Below are 23,755 nucleotides of genomic sequence, written 5' to 3'. Positions count from 1 at the left end.
TATACTGTGTGCAGATCCCGGAGCAGCTTTCGGACAGTAGTTAGAGGGCTTCCTTCAGTCCATCCGGAGAACCAAGGTAGACCTACAGACGTTCGCGGGCCCTAGCTTCTCCCTCTTTCTCTATTTCCTGTTTCCTTTATCTCTTGCTCAGGAACAGTACTATGTATTTTCTTCAAACTTTGTATGTAGTGACTCTTAGACAGTCTGTGGTACCGTGACATCAGATTTTGGGGTATTGAAGTTTAAAAGTGGTAATAGACGTAGCTCTAAGCTTTATAAATGTTGACTTTCGCCTATTTCCTAACTTCCGCTTTATTTATATTTTTGCCCTATGTTTGTTTTAAAAGAAGTAATATAATAAAAGGTAGTAGATAGTTAAGGGTTGGCTCGCCTAGCTCATATTAGTAGGCGCCATCACGACTTCCGAGGGTGGAAATTCTGGGTCGTGACACGTGCCTAGGGGCTTACGCTTCTCTGAGTCCTACGTAAGATGTCTGGCCTTACGCCTACGCCTTTTAAAATACTGGTACATGCTCCTTAAGAAAAATTAATTAGGATGAGATTTTGACTATTCTACCTTTATTCATGTCTTAATATTTAATCTTTCTTCATTGGTATTTGAACAAAGTTATTCATAATTAAGGTGTTTGCAGTCTTTAAGAATAATTATTACTAAGGGTAAAAAAGAAAAAAGATAATCAATGTTGTCTTAGACTTCTAAAGTGACAAATAATTTGAGACAACTATTTTTAGTAACCACGATTTATAATATGAGACGGAAGGAGTATTAATTATATGAGACATTTTTTCTTCTATAACCAATCAAATGTTGCATTAGTTGTGCGATTACTCTTTTTCCTAGTCCTCCAATTAAACAGGACTTTTACAATTAATTTTTTTTTTCTTAATCCCTCCAACAAAATTTTCCAAGCAATATTTTATCACAAAAGGGTTAATGTAATGAATTCTTTATTTTTATAATCTTAATACGTCACTAAAACTATACATAATTGCATAACTTTCGTATTTAGAAATGTAGAAAGAAATACGTTTTTCAAAAAATTGAGAAAGGTAAAATCCAGGGATAATATTGATTTGCAAAACATAGAATCCATGGGTCCTTTCATATACCACTAGTATTAGCACCCCGCGGATGTGTGGACACTAATCATGTCAAATATTTAAGTTATTTGGATTGTATGTAAATAATTTTAAAATTGACACTTTCTCATTAAATATAGATAATCATTGGATAGTAAATACATGTAAAAAATTAACAATTTCTTCTATATATTTTTTATACCATTTTTGCCGGTGTCATTGCATCCTAAAAATAGTGAGGAAGCAAAATAATAACTCATATTTATGGCAATGATTCTTTGGATAAAACTTATGTCTTTTACTACTACTTGAACTCTTTTTTGGTGTGTTGATATCTCTTAAAAAATATTTCTTTCTTAAAATTTCAATTTCTAAAACATTATTTTTCAATAATAATTATTTTTATAATAATGTAATTGAAAATATTATTCTTAATTCAAAACTCATTTTAGTTGGCTATCTAAAAATATAAAAAATTCTTTAGCTAGTGAATTTTTTTACTTCATTTTAATATTTGACATTAACCATGTTAAATATCTGAGCTATTTGAATTATATGATAACCTTAACATTTAAACCTTCTAAATAATTATAGATAATCATCGAAAATTAATTAAGAAACACTACATGAAAAAAGACTAAAATTTTCTCAATTCTCGTAGTGATAATTTTATTACTATTGTACCGGAGGGAGTAACTTTTCTATTGCAGATAATATATAGGACGCATTCGTTTTTAGATCTTTCTAACTTTTTTTCAAAATTTATTTTGTTTATCTTATTTTCTATGTCATTATTTCTTTTGTTACAAAAAATTAATTTATTTCACTATAAAAGGATGAGTTTTAATAAAATTTATCTACATATGAACTTTAATTATACTTTTAGTCTTTGGTTGAAATTATTTCATATTTTTCTTTTGGATTTATCTAATCAGACTAAATAGGTGCTCACCCAACCACTTAAATTAAATAATTGAATGATGTGCAATTTATATATAATTCATATATAATATGTGTATATTAGTGTGTTGTCGGTATATCATCTATTTATATTAGCTATAAAAAGTAAAAAATAAATATGGCCGGATATTATGTAAATATTCCATATGATTTTGATTTTTGAGTTTATCCATAATATAACTTCTATTATTGTAATGACCTGACTGGTCGTTTTGAGCAATTGTGCCCAGTTCGGCAGTTTGAGGTCTTGATCAGCTTCATAATACGTGTATTGACTTGCGTGCATGGTTGAATTCAGTTATCGGATAATTCAGAGTCGAACAGGAAGAAGGAAACTAGCTTTGAAAGTTTAAACGGTGAGAATTTGACCGGAATTGAACTTTTGGGTAAACGGCCCCGGGATGGATCGTGACCTCAACAGCTTCGTATGGTGATTTTGAACTTAGGCGCGCGTCCGGATTCGGATTTGGAGGTCCGTAGGGTAAATTAAGGCATTTCGGCGAAAGTTGGAAAAGTTGAATTTGGAAAATGGAGAAGTTTGTCCCATAGTTGACTTTTGTGATATCGGGGTCGGAATGCGATTCCGAGAGTTGCAGCGGCTCCGTTATGTCATTATATACTTGACTGCAAAATTTGGCGTCATTCCGGGTTGAATTGATAGGTTTCAGCACGAGTTTTGGAAGTTAGATGGTTTGAAAGTTCCTAAGTTCGATTCTTGGAGTGATTCGATGTTTCGGTGTTGTTTGATATGATTTGAGACCTTGAGCGAGTCCGTGTTAGGTTATATGACTTGTTTGTGTGTTTAGACGGGGTCCCGGGGACCTCGAGTGTGTTTCGGGTGGGCTACGGATCTTTTTCCCATTATTTGGACTGTTGTATTCTGCATTTGGTGTTCCTTCTCCGCGATCGCGAACGGCCTCTCGCGATCGCGATGTGTTGTTGTTGGTTGCCTCTTTTTTCCTCATCGCATTCGCATATAAATTCCCGCGATCGCAAAGGTCTGCTTTCCTCTTCTTCGCGTTCGCATCCATTGCCCCGTATTCACGTAAGCTCCTGCCACTGTTCATCGCGTTCGCGTCCCTTATTTCGCGATCGCGAAGGGTATTTTTGGACAGCTTGATTCTCTTCTCCGTGATCGCGACCCAATCTCCGCGATCGCGATTCATAAACCCTGGGCAGAATAAATAATACTCTATTCCAAGGGTTAGCCATTTTTAACATTTTTGGGGTTCTAGAGCTCGGTTTTGGGTGATTCTTTGTGGGTTTTTCAAGCAAAACGATTGGGTAAGTGTTCTTCACCGAGAATTGTATCCCATTCATTTATTATTTAATTTGTGATTTGGGTTGAGGAAAATGTGGGTTTTTGAAGAAAATTTCTAAAATAAAAAATCGTGATTTGAGAGACCAAATGGTATCGGAATTTGATAAAATTTATACGGTTGAGCTCGTATTGGAATGGGTATTATGTTTTTGTAAAATTTGTTGGGTTCCAAGGTGCGGGACCGGGGGTCGACTTTTGGACTAATTTTTGAATTTTGTTAAAGATTGAGACCTTATGATCTAGAATAGTTTCTTATGTGTTTTATTTGTGCTTTGAAGTTAATTTGGTTAGATTCGAGCCGTCCGAGGGTCTTTTTACCTGAGAAGTGCATTTTAGAGTATCGATTTGTCATCGTTGAGGTAAGTATCTTGCATAACCTTGTGTGGGGGGCTTCCCCTTAGGAATTGAGTCTTCTATGCTAATTGTAGTCCGTGCATGTGAGGTGACGAGTGTGTGCTCGGACTTATTTGTGAAAAATATGCTCTAGGGTTCTTAGGTCCTTATGTTCAAATGTAGAGAGTATTCTGTTATGATTGAGTTTAATAATTGCTTAAATTGGCTCTATATGCTCCATATGATATTGCTAGCTTTCCTTGAATTCCTACGTATTGCATTGACCTTTAATCGCCGTAATTGAAGTGATCACCTTCCTTATTATTTTGATATTTCTTGGTTGTGAGTTCCTCTATGACTTTGTACAAATAGGCTACATGTCCAATTGTTGTGATTTTCCGGTGTAGATATCACGCACTTGTTATGTCTTGTTGTTTAGCTAAGGTTTCATTGTGAATATAATTTTCGGTATAAGTTTGGTTATAGTTGATTCCCTTGTCGGGACTTATTTAATCCTTACTTTTGGTTCCCTTGCCGGGATATGGTTGTTTTCCTTATTGTTCCCTTGCCGAGATATGGTTGTTTCCTTATTGTTTCCTTGCCGGGATTCTTTTGTGATTAATGTTGGTTTGTGTGTGTGTGTGTGTGTGTATATATATATATATACACGCTCCAATACCTTAAACTTCAATAATGGTTACAGTTGTATTTTTACTTAAAGAGGAATTTATACTAAGTTTTAAATTATTAAATTTCATGCAAAGGGAATAGTTCATTCAATGTTGTATTTTTAAAATTAAAAAGAGGTATTTACGTTACTCAAATGATTTCAACGGAAACAAATTTCATCTTTTCTCGCTTGCTTTCCCAATTAGTTTAGAAATTAAAATTTTACTTATATTTGGCAAATGAGACTCCTTGGGCATATTAAGTGCATCGTACGGACATTATATATTTTATAGCATGTGGGTTCTGTTGTTAAAAGTGAAATGGAAAAAGATGGGGGCACAAGGTGCCATGTATGTGGAAGATTCGAAAGTTAAGATTATGATATGAGAAACTGAAGATTGAGATGGTCGGTATTGTGTACTAGACTTGATGTGATTGATTGTGTGAGAATTTCCTTTTTTAATTAAATACATTCTTACTTGTCTCCGTTCCTGTTATGCCAGTGTTGATTTACTTGTTACCTGATTTACTTGGTTATCGTTCGTTACTACTCGCGTTCTCCTTTATTGTTCTTACTACTTGTATTTTAATTTCTTTTCGTTGTTGATATTACCTCGTTATCTTTAACACGATGCTTTATTATCATACTCTGTTCACTTCATTTGACCAGTAGGTGTCTTGACCGTTCCTCATCACTACCCTGCCGAGGTTAGTCTTGATACTTACCGGGCACCGCCGTGGTGTGCTCATACAATATTTTTGTACATTTTTGTGTACAGATCCAGGTATTGATCGATAGTAGCTGTACGGATCGTCGCAGTGGATACTTACGGTAACCTGTTGCTGTGTTCGCAGGTCTCAGAGTCACCTTCATTTGTAATTACTTCCATTTGCCCTTTTGTTTCGGGGCAGTGGTGTATTATTTTGTGTAATTACTCTTAGATAGGCTTGTGACTTGTACCACCGGTTTTGGGAAATTTTGAATTATTCAGAGTTGGTTAATTTAAAGTTAGTAAGCATCAATGTTATTTCAGTTTATGTTAGGCTTACCTAGTCTAGAAACTAGGTTCCATCACGACTCCTTCGGAGGGATTTTTAGGTCGTGATAATTATAATAATTTTAAAACTCTCTTCTAATGTTCAAAAATTTCTTATCTTTTTATTATCTTTGAATTAAAAAAAAGTAAAGAGTTTTTTTGAAATAATTTATTTACATTTTAAAAAAAAAAAATTCACGTCATACCAATTTTTTCTTTATATATACTCTTTGTTACACTTAAAAGTCGTTATAGAAACTATCAATTAGAAACCAATTTCTCTCTTGTTGAGTTTGAAAAAAAATCTTACACATAATCTAATGATTCAAAACTAATATTCTTCAACGAAAAAAATATTATACCCTTACAATATTGGCTTGACTACATCTAAATGAAGGGGTTTCAGCTTATACCCTTCTATTTCTTGAATGTGCTAAATTGAAATTAACGATAGCAATTGTGTCACTACCCGTAATTTCCACCCTCGGAAGTCGTGATGGCGCCTACTCGTAGAAACTAGGTAAGCCAAGAACTTAGAAATCTTTAGCTCTTCTGTGTTAATCTTTTTTTTTACAACTCATTTTAACAAGTGATAAACACCTACATGACAGTGGAATATGAGATTTAAGTGGAAGTCTTAAATAAAAATAAAACCAAAAATGTTTCGAAAGTCAACACATGCCTCTACCTAGAAACCGATGTCACAATATCCACAGACTACTAGGAGTACTACATACAACAATTTGAAGGAAAAATAACACTGTTTGTCTTGGATACAAGAGATAACAGAACATAGTAAAAGATAGAGGAGACGTCGGGCCTGTGGACGCCTGCAAGACTACCTCGGTGTCTTGGTGGACTGAAGGCTGGCTCCCCTACTACTACTGATCAAGTGCTGCTTCAGTATCTGCACAGAGTGCAGAGTGTAGTATCAGCACAACCGACCTTATGTGCTGGTAAGTGTCTGGCCTAACCCCGACGAGGTAGTGACGAGGCTAGGACCAGACTCCAAATAAACCTGTGTAGTTATATAATATACAGCAGAAATATAAACAGGTAATAACAGTTTTAAAGGGAGGGGTGGACATGCTTCGGAGAACATATCAATTCTATCAAAAACTTAATAAAGTATGAAAGAACACTCGATATCTACAATCAATACAATAACAATACTGTTGCGGCGCGCAACCCGATCCCTTATCATTTAACATTGTTGCGGCGTGCAACCCGATCCACATATATAACTATTGCGACATGCAACCCGATCTAATATAATATCTGTTGCGGCGTGGCGTGCAACCCGATCCAATATAATATTTGTTGCGGCGTGCAACCCGATCCACATATATAACTGTTGCGGCATACAATCCGTTCCAAATATACATACAAAAATAATCATAATTAACCATCCCGGCAAGGGATCAACAATAGACTACACTTCCTGGAAAGGAAACTCCACAGTACAAGTATATACGTCCCTGCAAGGGAGAAACAGCCATAACCAAACTTGTTCCAACACCTAACTATCTCAACTATAACTCAACTAATTTCAACATCTAACTACCTCAGCTATAACTACACTTGTTACAACATCTAACTACCCAGCTATAAGCAAACTTGTTACAACACCTAACATGAAGAATCATCAACCTAAGCGTCCGTAATATAAATTAAGAACATAATGTAAGGGAACCTCAACTCAACAATAGCCCGGCAAGGGGCAACATAATGATCTCTTCTCTTTCTCACTTTTACTTCACAATTCACTTCACAACTCAAGCCAATGCTCTAGAGTTTCGATTATCACTTATACTTTCACAATTCGTTATACAACTGGAGCCAACGCTCCTCAATGTTCCTAGGTCACAATTCTTTCCACAACTTTACACTACAAATAGAAAACTTTACCAAAGCATAAATAATACAACGAGATCATAAAAATCACAATATAAGACTCATGGTCATGCTTGACACCAACGCATAGATACTCGTCACCATGCCTATACGTCGTACTCAACAAGGAACAAATAGCAAATAGGACACAACTCCTAATCCCTCAAGCTAAGGTTAGACCAAACACTTACCCCGATGCCTCCAACACAACTCAAGCTTCAATTATAGCTTTACCCCTTGATTCATCCACCAATTCGCTCGTATCTAGCCACAAGTTACTTATTTACATCAATAAACGCTAAATGAATCAATTTGAATACATGAAAAATGAGTTCTCCAAAATTTTACCCAAAAAGTCAAAATCAACCCAAGGGCCCACGTTGTCAAAACCCGAGGTCGAACCTAAACCCGATTACCCATTCTCCCATGAACTCAAATCTATAATTAGTTTAGAAATCGAACCTCTAATCGAGGTCCAAATCCCCAATTTTTTAAAAACCTAGGTTCTACCCAAAACACCCAATTTCCCCCAAGAAAATCATTGATTTGAAGTTGAAATCATGTTAAAAGATGTTAATGATTGAAGAAAACTAGTTAAAAATGACTTACAATTGATGTGGAGAAGAAAGGTTGTTTGAAAAATCGCCTCTTATGTTTTTGGGTTTTTGAAAACTGATTGAAAATCCCATCAATTTATACACCCCTCAGACCCCCTGTGCGGACCGCACAAAGTTGACTGCTGCCGCACAGCAGGGCCCTGTGCGGACCACACAAAGTCAATTGCGGCCACACAACAGCGCCCTGTGCAGACCGCACAAAGCCGACCGCGGCTGCACAGCCTTCACTGCGCTCCGCACAAGGTCAACCACGGAGCGCACTGGTGGAGTTCAGAGACCTGCAATTTCTGGTTTTAAGCCTAAAACATCCCGAAACCTATCCGAAACTCACCCGAGCCCTCGGAACTCCAAACCAAGTGCACACAAAACCTCAAGAACATCCTACGGACTTATTCATGTAATCAAATCCTCAAAATAACATCATGAACATCAAATTAAATCTCAAGATCAATGAAATCTTCTCAAAACTTCTTTAAACATCAACTTTGCAATTTAAGTCCAAATCACATCATATGACATCCGTTTTTCACCAAATTCCACAGAAATGTCTTAAATAATATATAAGACCTGTACCGGGCGCCGGAACTAAAATACGGGCCTGATACCATCATGTTTTAATCAAATTTCATTTCAAATTTCTTTAAACAATTTCAGAAAACAATTTTCTTTGAAAATTCATTCACGGGCTCGGGACCTCAGAATTCGATTCGGGAATACACCCAAGTCCCATATTTTCTACGGACCCTCCAGGATCATCAAATCATGGGTCCAGGTCCATTTACCCAAAATGTTGATCGAAGTCAAATTAGATCATTCTATAATCAAAACTTATCGTTTTTCACATATTATCATATTTAAGCTTTCCGACGACGCGTCCGGACTGTGCACGCAAATCTAGGTGACTTTTAATGAGGTTTTCAAGGCCTCAAAACACGGAGTTTCATTATAAAACAAGTGATGACCCAAAAGGTCATCACATTCTCCACCTCTAAAACAATCGTTCGTCCTCGAACGGACAGAAGAATGAAGTACCTGAGTCGAGGAAAAGGTGGGTATAACGGCTCCGCATATCAGACTCGGACTCCCAGGCCGATACCTCAGGAGGCTGACCTCTCCACTGAACACGAACAGAAAGAAAACTCTTCGACCTCAACTGACGAACCTACCGATCTAGAATAGCTACCGGCTCCTCCTCATAAGACAAGTCCTTATCCAACTGGACAGTGCTGAAATCTAACACGTGGGATGGATCACCGTGATATTTCCGAAGCATGGACACATGAAACACTGGATGCACTACTGATAAGCTCGGCGGCAATGCAAGTCTATAAGCCACCTCTCCCACTCGATCAAGAATCTCAAACGGGCTAATGAACCTAGGGCTAAGCTTGCCCTTCTTCCCAAATCTCATCACGCCCTTCATAGGAAGCAATACCCGCTCACCTACCATGAATGCTAAATCTCGAACCTTGCGGTCTTCATAACTCTTTTGCCTGGACTGAGCTGTACAAAACCTATCTTGAATAATCCTGACCTTGTCTAAAGCCTCCTGAACCAGATCCGTACCCAACAATCGAGCCTCTCCTGGCTCAAACCATCCAACCGGAGATCGATACTGCCTACCATATAAAGCCTCATAAGGAGCCATTTGGATACTCGACTAGTAATTGTTGTTGTAGGAAAACTTTGCTAAAGGCAAAAACTGATCCCACAAGCCTCCAAAGTCAATGACACAAGCTCGGAGCATATCCTCCAAAATATGAATAGTCCGCTCGGACTGCCCGTCCGTCTGAGGATGAAATGCTATGCTCAACTCAACCTACGTACCCAACCCTCGCTGAACTGCTCTCCAGAAACGCGAGGTAAACTGCGTACCTCAGTCCTAAATGATAGATATAGGAACATCATGAAGTCGAAAAATCTCCCGGATATAGATCTCAGCTAACCTCTCAGATGAATAGGAGACTGCCACAGGAATGAAATGCGCTGACTTAGTCAGCCTATCAACAATGACCCATACTACGTCGAACTTCCTCCGAGTCTGCGGGAGTCCAACAACGAAATACATATTAACCTGATCCCACTTCTTCCGAGTATATTGACCCATACTAGGTTGGATATTTCTGATGCTCATACTTAACCTGCTGATAGTTCAAACACCAAGCTGCATATGCAACGATATCCTTCTTCATTCTCCGCCACCAATAATGTTGTCGCAAATCCTGATACATCGTTGTGGTGCCCGATGAATAGAGTACCGGGAGCTATGGGCCTCCTCTAAAATCAACTCCCGAAGCCCATCCACATTTGGCACATACACTCGACCCTGCAATCTCAAAACTCCATCATCATCTAGGGTAACCTGCTTGGCACCTCCACGCTGCACCGTGTCTCTAAGGATGCACAAATGGGGATCATCATACTGCCAATCATGGATATGCTCCAATAAAGAAGAACGAGCGACAAGTTAATACCCGACTAGGCTCAGAAATATCCAACCTCACGAAACGATTGTCCAAGGCCTGAACATCCAAAGCAAGCGGCCTCTCAGCGACCGGAATATAAGCAAGGCTGCCCATACTGGCTGACTTCCTACTCAAGGCATCGGCCACCACATTGGCCTTTCCCGGGTGATATAAGATAGTGATATCATAATCCTTCAACAACTCTAACCACCTCCTCTGCCTCAAATTCAACTCCTTTTGCTTGAACAAATACTGAAGACTCTTGTGATCCGTGAACACCTCACATGCCACGCTATACAGATAATGCCTCCAAATCTTCAATGCGTGAACTATGGCTGCCAACTCTAAATCATAAACTGGATAGTTCCTCTCATGAATCTTTAACTATCGTGAAGCATAGGCAATGACCTTGCCATCCTGCATCAACACTGCACCAAGCCCAATACAAGAAGCATCACAATAAACTGTATAAGGCCCTAAACCTGTGGGCAAAACCAACACCGGTGTCGTAGTCAGAGCTATCTTGAGCTTCTGAAAGCTCGCCTCACACTCGTCCGACCATCTGAACTGGGCACCTTTTTGGGTCAACCTGGTCATCGGGGCTGCGATAGATGAAACCCCCTCTCCCAACCGACGATAGTAGCCTGCCAATCCCAAGAAACTCCAAATCTCTATAGCTGATGCTGGTCTAGGCCAGTTCTTGACTGCCTCAATTTTCTTCGGATCAACTTGAATACCCTCCGCGGACACAACATGACCCAGGAATGCAACTGAACTCAACCAGAACTCACACTTCGAGAATTTAGCATATAACTAACTATCCCTCAAGGTCTGAAGAACCACTCTAAGATGTTGCTCGTGGTCCTCCCAGTTGCGGAAATATATCAAAATATCATCAATAAAGACTATCACAAACAAATCCAAATAAGTCCTGAACACTCGGTTCATCAAATCCATAAAAGTTGCGGGGGCATTTGTTAACCCGAATGACATAACCAATAACTCATAATGCCCATACCGAGTGCGGAAAGCTATCTTAGGGACATCGGATGCCCTAATCCTCAACTGATGGTAACCAGATCTCAAGTCAATCTTCGAAAATACCCTGGAACCCTAAAGCTGATCAAACAAATCATCAATCCTCGGCAATGGATACTTATTCTTGATTGTAACCTTGTTCAACTGCCGGTAATCAATACACATTCTCATCGATCTGTCCTTCTTCTTAACAAACAACAATGGCGCACCCCAAAGCGAAACACTCGGCCTAATGAAACCCTTCTCAAGCAAGTCTTGCAACTGCTCCTTCAACTCTTTTAACTCAGACGGGGCCATACGATACGGCGAGATAGAAATGGGCTGAGTGCCCGGAGCCAAATCAATACAAAAGTCAATGTCCCTGTCGGGTGGCATACCCGGTAGGTTTGAAGGGAAAACATCAGGAAACCCTCGAACAACGGGCACAGAATCAATAGAGGGAACCTCGGCACTAGAATCCCGAACATATGCAAAATAGGCCAAACACCCCTTCTCGACCATACGCCGATCCTTCACATAAGAGATAACACTACGGGTAGCATGACCAAAAGTCCCTCTCCACTCTAAACGAGGCATACCCGGTAAATCTAAGGTCACAGTCTTGGCATGGCAGTCCAAGATAGCGTGGAAAGGTGATAACCAGTCCATCCCTAATATAACATCGAAATCGACCATGTCTAAATGCAACAAATCTACACGAGTCTCAAGACCTCCAATCACCACAATACAAGAACGATGGACTCGATCAACTACAATAGAATCACCCACCTGTGTGGACACGTAAACGGGAACACTCAATGAATCACTAGGCATAACCAGATACGGTGCAAAATAAGATGACACATATGAGTAGGTGGACCCTGGATCAAATAACACTGAAGCATCTCTATCACAAACCAAAATTGTACCTGTAATAACTGCATCTGAAGCCTTAGCCTCGGGCCTAGTTAGAAGAGCATAACATCGGGGCTGGGCCCCACCACCCTGAGCTCCATCTTTGGGACGGCCTACAACTGGCTGGCCTCCACCTCTAGCGGCCTGAGCTCCACCTCTAAATCCTCTACCTCCACCTCTAGCACCTCTACCCCTACCCCTAGCTGGTTGGGTGGTCTGTGGAACACCTGGTTCCTAGACTATAGCACGGTAACCCTGCTGCTGCGACTGAGTACCTACCAAACTCAGACAAGTCCTCCTAATATGACCATACTCACCACACTCAAAACATCCACCTGAGTACTATGGCTGAGGAAACTGAGACTAACCCGGGCGACCCGAATGACCATCCCGAAAACTTTGAAGTGGCGGTGCACTGATAGGAGCTGGTGGTGTACTGTAGGACTGCTGATCGGAATACCGCATCTGCAGACCAAGGCTACCTGAAGAGCCGTAAGAGACCTGAAGAGCTGACTGTAAGGGCCTAGGAGGATGGCCTCTACCATATGAATCCATGCCTCCAGACGAGGCACCACTGAATCTACCTGAAGGATGGGGCCTCTTATCCGACCCATGACCACCTCCTTACGACAGGACTATCTCCACTCTACGGGCCACATTGGCCGCCTCCTGAAAAGTGATCTCACTCCCAGCCTCCCTAGCCATCTGAAGGCGAATCAGCTGAATAATACCATCAATAAACCTCATCACCCTCTCTCTCTCTCTCTCGGTAGGAAGTATGACAAGAGCATGGCGAGCTAAGTCGATAAACCTGGTCTCATACTAGGTAACTATCATGGTACCCTGCTGGAGCCACTCAAACTACCTCCGATAAGCCTCTCGCTGAGTAATGGGGAGAAACTTCTCCAGAAATAGCTGTGTGAACTACTCCCAAGTCAAGGCAGGCGATCCGGCTGGTCTAGCTAAGCAATAATCCCTCCACCAAGTCTTGGCGGATTCAGACAAGCGAAATGTAGCAAAATCGACCCCATTAGTCTCAACAATACCCATATTCCTGAGAACCTCGTGGCAGATGTCTAGATAATCCTGGGGATCCTCAATAGATGCACTGCTGACAGTGGAAGTGAAGAGCTTGGTGAACCTATCTAGCCTCCACAAAGCATCGGCAGACATAGCCGCTCTATCACCGGTCTGAGCTACCACACCCGACTGAACTGCTCCAACTGGTTGAACCGCTGGAGTCTAAATCTGAGGAGCTACTTACTCCGGAGTGCGAGTAGCAGGAGTCTAGGGCCCTCCTCTAGCCTGAGAGATGGCTGGTGCTACAGGAAGCAAGCCATCTCAGGTGACACTCTCCATGAGGCCCACTAGTCGGACAAGAGCATCCTGAAGGACTGGGGTAGCAATAAACCCCTCTGGGACCTGAGCTGGGCCCACCGGAGCTGCTAGAGCCGGAACCTCATCATCAAAGTCAACCTGAGGCTCCGCTTGCTCAGGGCTGAGCTCTACCCCTACCTCGGCCTCTGGCACGGCCTCGACCTCGCCCTCTGCCCCTCATGGGAGCTACTGCTGGGGGCTCGGGCTGCTGAGCGGTACACGAGGAAGCGCGTATTCTCGTCATCTGCGAAAGAACAGAGTAGAAGTTCAATTAGTATTGAGAAACAAAACCACACGACGAGAAAGAACAAATGTGAAGTTTTCCTAACTCTGTAGCCTCTAGGGGATAAATACAGACGTCTCCGTACCGATCCCTCAGACACTACTGAGCTTGTCTGTGAATTGTGAGACCTATGTAACCTAGAGCTCTGATACCAACTTGTCACGACCCGGAATTACCACCCTCGAAAGTCGTGATGGCGCCTACTCATAGAAGCTAGGCAAGCCACGAATATAGAAATCTTTAGCTCTTTTATGTTAATCTTTTTTTTACAACTCATTTTAACAAGTGATAAACACCTACATGAAAGCGGAATATGAGATTTAAGCGGAAGTCTTAAATAAAATAAAACCAAAAATGTTTCGAAAGTCAACACATGCCTCTACCCAGAAACTGGTGTCACAATATCCACGGACTACTAAAAATACTACATACAACAGTTTGAAGGAAAAATAACACTGTTTGTCTTGGATACATGAGATAACAGAACATAATAAAAGATAGAGGAGACGTCGGGCCTGCGGACGCCTGCAAGGCTACCTCTGTGTCTCGGTGGACTGAAGGCTGGCTCCCCTACTGCTACTGATCAAGTGTCGCTCCGGTATCTGCACAGAGTGCAGAGTGTAGTATCAGCACAACCGACTCCATATGCTGGTAAGTGTCTGGCCTAACCCCGGCGAGGTAGTGACGAGGCTAGGACTAGACTCCAGATAAACCTGTGCAGTTAAATAATATACAACAGAAAAATAAACAGGTAATAACAGTTTTAAAGGAAGAGGGGACATCCTTCGGAGAACATATCAATTCTATCAGAAACTTAATAATGTATGAAAGAACACCCGATATCTACAATCAATACAATAACAATACTGCTGCGGCGCGCAACCCGATCCCTTATCATTTAACATTGTTGCGGCGTGCAACCCGATCCACATATATAACTGTTGCGACATACAACCCGATCCAATATAATATCTGTTGCGGCGTGGCGTGCAACCCGATCTAATATAATATTTGTTGCGGCGTGCAACCCGATCCACATATATAATTGTTGCGGCATACAATCTGTTCCAAATATACATACAAAAATAATCATAATTAACCATCCCGACAAGGGATCAACAATAGACTACACTATCCCGGAAAGGAAACACCACAGTACAAGTATATACGTCCCTGCAAGGGAGAAACAGTCATAACCAAACTTGTTCCAATACCTAACTATCTCAACTATAACTCAACTAGTTTCAACATCTAACTACCTCAGCTATAACTACACTTGTTACAACACCTAACTATCCAGCTATAACCAAACTTGTTACAACACCTAACACGGAGAATCATCAACCTGAGTATCCGTAATATCAATTAAGAACATAATGTAAGGGAACCTCAACTCAACAATAGCCCGGCAAGGGGTAACATAATGATTTGTTCCCTTTTTCACGTTTACTTTACAATTCACTTCACAACTCGAGCCAATGCTCTAGAGTTTCGATTATCACTTATACTTTCACAATTCGTTATACAACTGGCGCCAACGCTCCTCAATGTTCATAGGTCACAATTCTTTCCACAACTTTACCTTACAAATAGAAATTTTTACCAAAGCATAAATAATACAACGAGGTCATGAAAATCACAATATAAAACTCACGGACCGTACAAAGCCGACCGCGGCCGCACAGCCTTCACTGCGCTCCGCACAAGGTCGACCGCGGAGCACACTGGTGGGGTTCAGAGACCTGCAATTTCTGGTTTTAAGACTAAAACATCCCGAAACTCACCCAAGCTCTCGGAACTCCAAACCAAGTGCACACAAAACTTCAAGAACATCTTACGGACTTATTCGTGTAATCAAATCCTCAAAATAACATCATGAACATCAAATTAAATTTCAAGATCAATGAAATCTTCTCAAAACTTCTTTAAACATCAACTTTGCAATTTAAGTCCAAATCATGTCATATGACATCCGTTTTTCACCAAATTCCACAAAAATGACTTAAATCATATATAAGACCTGTACCGGGTGCCGGAACCAAAATACGGGCCCGATACCATCATGTTCTAATCAAATTTTGTTTTAACAATTTCAGAAAATAATTTTCTTTGAAAATTCATTTCTCGGACTCGGGACCTCGGAATTCGATTCCGGGCATACGCCCAAGTCCCATATTTCCTACGGACCCTCTGGGCCGTCAAATCACGGGTCGGGTTCGTTTACCCAAAACGTTGACCGAAGTCAAATTAGCTCATTCTATAATCAAAACTTATCGTTTTTCACAGATTATCATATTTAAGCTTTTTAGCTACGCGCCCGAACTACACACGCAAATCGAGGTGGCTCTAAATGAGGTTTTAAAGACCTCAGAACACTGAGTTTCGTTTTAAAACAAGTGATGACCACACAAATTGTATAGCCAAAGTTTTATTATTTGTTTGATGTCCATTTATGCAAATTGACTCTTCAAACAAATATTCTTCAAGAAGAAAAAAGAAACAACTTTTTTTTAAATATTGACTGATTTTGTGATGCTTCTTTCTCCAGCATGTATGTTTACTTTATTATATATGTAAGTAAACTTTTATTTGGTTTTGTAAACTCTTTTTTGTTATTTAGATAAACATAGACGTGTACCCTATATATTACATTTATTTTAAAAGAATTTCATTTTAATTCAAATATAGCTACAATATTTCAAAGAACTATACTTATAGGATTTTAAATGTAAAAGAATTTTATAGTTATTTGGAGTAGTTTTTTTTTTTTTTGCTAGAGGCGAAGTAGTATTTAAATAATTATAAAAATAATAAAAGTTCCTAACATGATTTCATATGATCATTAACCGAATTAAGTACGATAACATGATAAAAAAAGATAAATTTTATTTTTAATTTAAATTCAAATTTTACATATTTATATTATATTATATTATATTATATTATATTATATTATATTTGTATTTAACTAAAATAGTCAAATATAGAATAAAATTACCATATACTATTGACATTTATTAGTTTGTCACTTGGCTTAACTATAATGTCAATTATATATGGTAACTAGGGGTGTTCATGGTTCAGTTTGGATCGGCTTTTCCCTAAAAAGAAACCAAACCAAGTAAGTCGGTTTTTCAAATATTAGAACCAAACCAAACCAATTAAGTCGGTTTTTTCGGTTATTTGTTGGTTTTTTCTTAAATATATAAGACATACACTACCAAACACATATTCAGCGATCACATTTTCAACGTAACACTATCAAATCAATTGCCCTTTGAGAAATCTATTATTTACCAAGATATATTGATGATAATTGAATCAAATAGTGATGACTAATTTAAGGACTCAATTAAAAATATATTATTTTTAACATGAAATAGATTCTTACACTTAACAAAAGAAAACTACCAATCAAACTAGAATGTAAAGGTAATGACCTGTACTAAAAGTGCAAACGATTAATATTTACTATAAAATTTTTGAAACTTTGTATAAAAGTATACATATATATAGGTGTAATAATAAATTTAAAATAGCTACTCTTATATTCGGTTTGGTTCGATTTTTTTTTTATTAAAACCAAAACCAAACCAAATTTGATCGGTTTTTAAATTTCAAAACCAAAACTAAACCGAACCAAAAAGTATCGATTTTTTTGGTCGGTATGGTTCGAGTTTTTGGATTTTTATGAACACTACTAATGGTAACTTTCTTGCTTTAATATATATAGATGTAGATATGTAGTAAGAAACTTATCAGCTGGTAATGCATCCCCTCACTTATCGGAAGTCTTTGTTCCAATGGTAAGTTGTCAATTTTTTTATTTATTTTTTTGTCTTTTTTCCCCTTTTCAAGAGAAAAAGGTTACTCCTCTATTTATACATACATCTATTAGTTTCAGACTAAAAAGTCTTATACTATTTATCTTGCTCTATTTTTTCAATTTTCTTTTAAAATTTTCTAACAAAATGATCTTCCAAAATTTTGTATTATCACACAAAATACAACGAGATAAATATAGTGATTAATAACTTATTTAGATTGCACTATATTTAGTGACAATCTTTTAATAGATTATCACTAGGACAAATAATATATGTTGGTATGACCGAAATAATTATTTACATTCAATTTGAAATTTTTTTTACAATTTTCTCATAATCTCCTCTTTTATTTCTAAATTTAACACGCTCCAATATTATGTGACAGACTCAAAGGTTTCTCTTTAGATTAGACTGTTTTGTAATATTCAACCATTGTCGCATGAACAGAAATCAAAACTCCTGTAAAAGTAATTATCTCTTTGAATCATTTTTATGTGCATAACCAAAATAATTGAACAAGCATGAGAATAATGTCATGAATTGTATGAGGGAGTAAAAACTAGAAAGTGCTAATTTTGTTAAATTACAGAAGTAACATTGTAAGTAAAGTACATAAGAATTATTTGGCTTTACTAGTTATTTACGTTATGTTCAAAAGAATATATACATAATGAAAAGCTCTAAACACAAGAAGGCAAGTAGGCAACCAAACAAGTAAAAAGGAATGCTTAAAATTTTATTTTATTTTCTGTTCTCAGTGCACGTTAACGGGACCTTGCTAACGTAAAAGTCTATAATTTATTACAAATACTAGGGGTGGTGTACAAAGGAAATCGACAAACCGTACCAATTCGATAATTCGAGTCAAACCGAGAAAAAAAAATCGACTATGGTTTGGTTTGATTTGGTTTGGTGTTGGAAAAAAAAAACTCGACCATAATTGGTTTGGTTTTAACTAAAGAAAGTCAAACCGAAACCAAACCAACCGACATTACATATATAGAAATTTTAGATATATTTAATACATAAATATACTTATTGTGATGTAATTTATAAATATTTCTTAAAATTTTTCATAATTTTATCTTTTAAGGTATTATTTCAAAGGACTTAGAACTTTTGAATGCTCCAATAAGTTTTATAACCATTAATATTAGTAAATTAAATAATGCTAACAAAAGCCCAAACCAAAATCAAATCAATACTAATTCTAACAAAAGACATTCAATTCAATATTACGAACGAGAATGTATTCAATATCTATTTTTTGTTTTGCAATAATTTAGATAAAAATGCAAAATCTATTTTTATTTTTCTTTAGCGTTTAGTCATGTAATTAATACCCACTTATTAGTCTATTTATTTTAGCATGACTTAGTACTTTTAGATTATGTTTATTTTTATTATGAATTTTTAATTAGCAATATTTATATTACATAATTTTATTGTCTTTATTGTTGAATATTTTAGGATAATGCCATGACACACCTCATATTTTATATTATGTTCTTGAAAAATACTTTATATAGTTGTATCTTACTAGGATTAAAGAAATATTTTAAACATATATTATATGTTTTGTCCTACGAAGATTATACCAAAAAAAACCCGAAAAATTCGAATAACCCGAAAACCCAAGAAAATTCGAGAAAAATCGAGATTGAAAATCCGAGTTTTATTGGTTTGGTTTGGTCTTTAAATTTAATAACCCGACACAATTAGTTTGGTTTGGTAATTGTAAAATCTGAATCAACCCTGCATATGTACACCCCTAACAAATACACATGCAACTAATAAATATTCAATTGGAGTAATATTTATTAATCCATAAAGATAATTTAGAATATAGTACATTTTTTGATAAGAAAATGTATTAATAAAAATAAATGGGTAAAAATTTTTAAAAATAAATGAATCTTCTAAAGAATATTTCAAGTTTGAAATTAAAAGACATTTTTAACTGATTTTTGTGAATATATATAATTCATGATTTTTTGTACTTTTAAAATAACAATAATATAGACTTAGGCCGTGTTTGGTATAAAGGAAAATATTTATTAAAAAATATTTTTTAATTTTTGCATGGTTAGCTTAAATATTTTAAAAAATATTTTTCTCATGAACTCATTTTAATTCAAGTGGAGAAAAATATTTTTCCTATGAAGAGAATGAAAAATATTTTCAAAACTCATTGTTAACCTTCTCCACAATGACAGATCGACATGAAGCTTTATGGGTGCTTAAGTACCCATTTTCTTTGACTAGACTTAGTAGATTTGCATAGGAAATTATAAAATAATTTAGATAAGTATTGAGCGAGCACCCATTACTAAATTCATTTTTTCTCTTCTTTTGGAACTTTTATCTACGCTCACCCATGACTTTGAAATTATGGATCCGCCACTACTTCCTCATCCTATTCCTCCCCCGCACTAACCCTCCCCTCCCCGCCCCACCCACCCACCTTCATTGCCCCCGACCCCACTGGCCCCACCTACCCTCACCCAACTCCCCACCCCCACCCACAAACACCCCCACCTACCAACCCACCTCATTCACCCTCACCCTCGTCCCATTATATTTGTATAAATTATATATTTTTTCACAAAAAAATTCTACTCACTAGTTAAACACTAGAAATGAAGATATCTAGATGAAAGTGTGAGTAGCCTCCATGGAGGACAAGATGCGAAAAGTGAGAATGAGAGGGCTCGGGCATGTGAAAAGGAGAAAATCAGATGCCCCAGTTAGGACGTGCGATCAATTGGTTTTGATGGGTAGAAGCAGAGGTAGAGGGAGATCTAAGAAGTATTAGGCAAGGGGGGTGATCAAGAAGGACAGCTTCAACTTACCGAGGACATGGCTCTTGATTGAAAGGGATGGAGGATGAGAATTAGGATAGAAGGTTAGTAGGTAGCCGAACGTATTTTTATTCTATACCGATGGTTTTAGGGTTAGTCTGGTAGTTTTTCTTGTCATAAATTTCTAGTAGTTCATGATGTTTCCCTATTATCCTTCACCTTATTTTTTTAGTATTTTGATATTGTTACAGCTTGTTGCTACTGTTTCCTTTTGTCGTTATTATCTTTCTGGTCCTATTGGTTGCTATGGCTTGTTTTCACTGTTTCTTTTCATCTTTCTTAAACCGAGGATCTATTAGAAACAACCTCTCTATCTTCTAGGATAGGAATAACCCTACCCTTCCCAGACCCCACATGTGAGATTTCATTGGGTTGTTGTTGTTGTTATTGTTGTTAAACACTAGAAAATATTTTTCGAAAAAAGTTTTCCACTCACCAACCAAACATGAAAAAATAAGGGTAGAATAGTTCGGGACCCTCCTAAACTTGAAAACTTTTGTTTAGTGTATTTAATTTCATGTGGTCTTTAATACCCCTTAAACTAGGCAATTTCATAGCCTCAACCGACCTAGATGCTAAAAATCCATGGGAGTGTGACACACGCTGTCACGACCCGAATTTCCCACCCTCGGGAGTCGAGATGACGCCTACTCGTAGAAGTTAGGCAAGCCATGAACTTAGAAATCATTAAATCCTTTATTTTAAAACTTCTTACCAATTATAATAACAAGGAAATAAACTGTTAAATAACAGCAGAATATGAAATTTAGCGGAAGTCTTAAATAAATAGAAAACGAAAATGTCTCAAAGACCATCATGTGCCTCTAACCAGAACCTGGTGTCACAACATCCAAAGACTACAGAGTACTAAATACAACCGTTTGAAAGAAATATAGCATTGTTTGTCTCAAATACAGCAGATAACAGAATATGAAATAAGATAGAGGAGACGCCAGGCCTACGGACGCCTGCAAGGCTACCTCGGTATCTCGGTGGACTGAAGGCTGGCTCCCGAGCTACTGATGCTGACCAAAAGCTACTCCGGTATCTGCATAGAGTGCAGAGTGTAATATCAGCACAATTGACCCCATGTGCTGGTAAGTGTCTAGCCTAACCCCGGCGAGGTAGTGACGAGGCTAGGACCAGACTCCAAATAACTTGTGCAGTTATATAATATATGGCGGAAAATAAATAAACAGGTAATAAGCAATCAAATCTGGGGAAGGGAAACATGCTTCGGGGGTAGCAGATAAAATAGAATATCAAAGAATAATAAGGAAACTACAATTTAACTTCTAACACGGATAAAAAGAAATAAGGCAACTTTCACATTTAGTTTCATATTGTTGTAGGCGTACCACCCGCTCCCATTTCATTATATCTTGTGGTAGGTGTACCACCCGCTCCCATTTCATTATATCTCGTGGTAGGCGTACCACCCGCTCCCTTTTCATAATATCTCGTGGTAGGAGTACCACCCGCTCCCATTTCATCGATCTTGTGGTAGGCATACCACCCGCTCCCATTTCATCATATCTTGTGGTAGGTGTACCACCCGCTCCCATTTACAAGTCATCACAAAATTACAATAAATTCCAGCATGGGAACAAAAATAATATAATAACTTCCCGGCAAGGGAACAACAATATCGAAACAGTCATCCCGGCAAGGGAGAATCAGCTATAACCAAATCCTAACTCATTTTGTACTCAGCTCAATTAATGACAATACTCAATCATAACTAAGATCTACGAAGATAAAATCAATCTTTACTCAATATAGGAGATCATTAATTAAAGCATCCGAAGTGCCATCTAAGAGCACAACAACATTCAAATTTAAGATCACGGTCATGCTCGACAGCAACGTATAGATACTCGTCACAATGCCTATACGTCGCACTCAACAAGAAGCAAGTAGCAAATAGGACTCAACTCATAATCCCTCAAGCTGAGGTCAGACCGAACACTTACCTCGAACTTTCACGGCCAACTCAAGCCTCGAACACCGCTTTTCCTCTCAAATTCGGCTTCAACCCAATCGAATCTATACATAATTTACTCAATATAATCAATAAGTGCTAAACAATTCGAATCCAATGCCTAATTGTAGCTTCCCAAGTATTCTTCCCAAAAACCCAAAAATCGACCCCGGACCCGCTTGGTCAAAACACGAGGTTCGGACCAAAATCAAATCATCCATTCATCCACGAGCCCAAATATATAATTTGTTTTCAAATCCGACCCCAAAACGAGGTCTAAATCAAGGAAAATCAAAAAGTCCTAACTCTGCCCAAATTCCTAATTTTCTACCCTTAATCATATCTTTTAGACCTACAAATTCATTAAATGTTGAGGAAAATGGAAGAAAATAAGTTGGAGATTACTTACCCAAGAGGTTTTGGTAAAAAAGTTCTTCAAGGATCGTCTTGGAGCTTTGGAGAAGAAGAAGTTTTGCAAAATTTTGAGAAATCCCGTTTGCATTCTATTTTTGAAACTTAAAATAACTGGGCAATTTAAAGCTACGCGTTCGCGACAGACCTCTCGCGCTCGTGATGGGTCAGTCCTGTTGGCCTTCGCGTTCGCATCAAGAGGCTCGTGATCGCGAAGCTACAGCTTCTCGAGCCCTCGTGCCCGCGTGCAAACGAACGCGTTCGCGATGAACGAATTGGGTGGCCCTCCCCTGAACCCTACGCGTTCGCGAATGTAGGGCTGCGTTCGCGAAGGGTTTCCCCCCTCAACTTCGCGTTCGTGATGAAGAAACTGGGAACCTGGGATCTTTGCCTTGCGCGTTCGCAAGTGGGACTACACGAACGCGAAGAACAAATTCCCTGTGCACTAACTGCAGAAAACCTACAACTTTTACAAGGCTAAAACCATTCCGAAACACTCCCGAGCCCTCGGGGCTCCTAACCAAACACATGTACAAACTCAACAACATCATACGAACTTATCCGTGCGATCAAATCGCCTAAATAACTTCAAAACAATGAATCAAACCTCAAAATCAAGAATTTTTCCAAAAACTTCATCAAGTTTGAAATTTAGGATTTCAAGTCCGAAACACGTCAAACGACGTC

The sequence above is a fragment of the Nicotiana sylvestris genome, chromosome 12, assembly GCF_000393655.2.
Source record: "Nicotiana sylvestris chromosome 12, ASM39365v2, whole genome shotgun sequence".
Classification (NCBI taxonomy): Eukaryota; Viridiplantae; Streptophyta; class Magnoliopsida; order Solanales; family Solanaceae; genus Nicotiana; species Nicotiana sylvestris.
Note: the sequence above shows the minus strand (reverse complement) of the source record.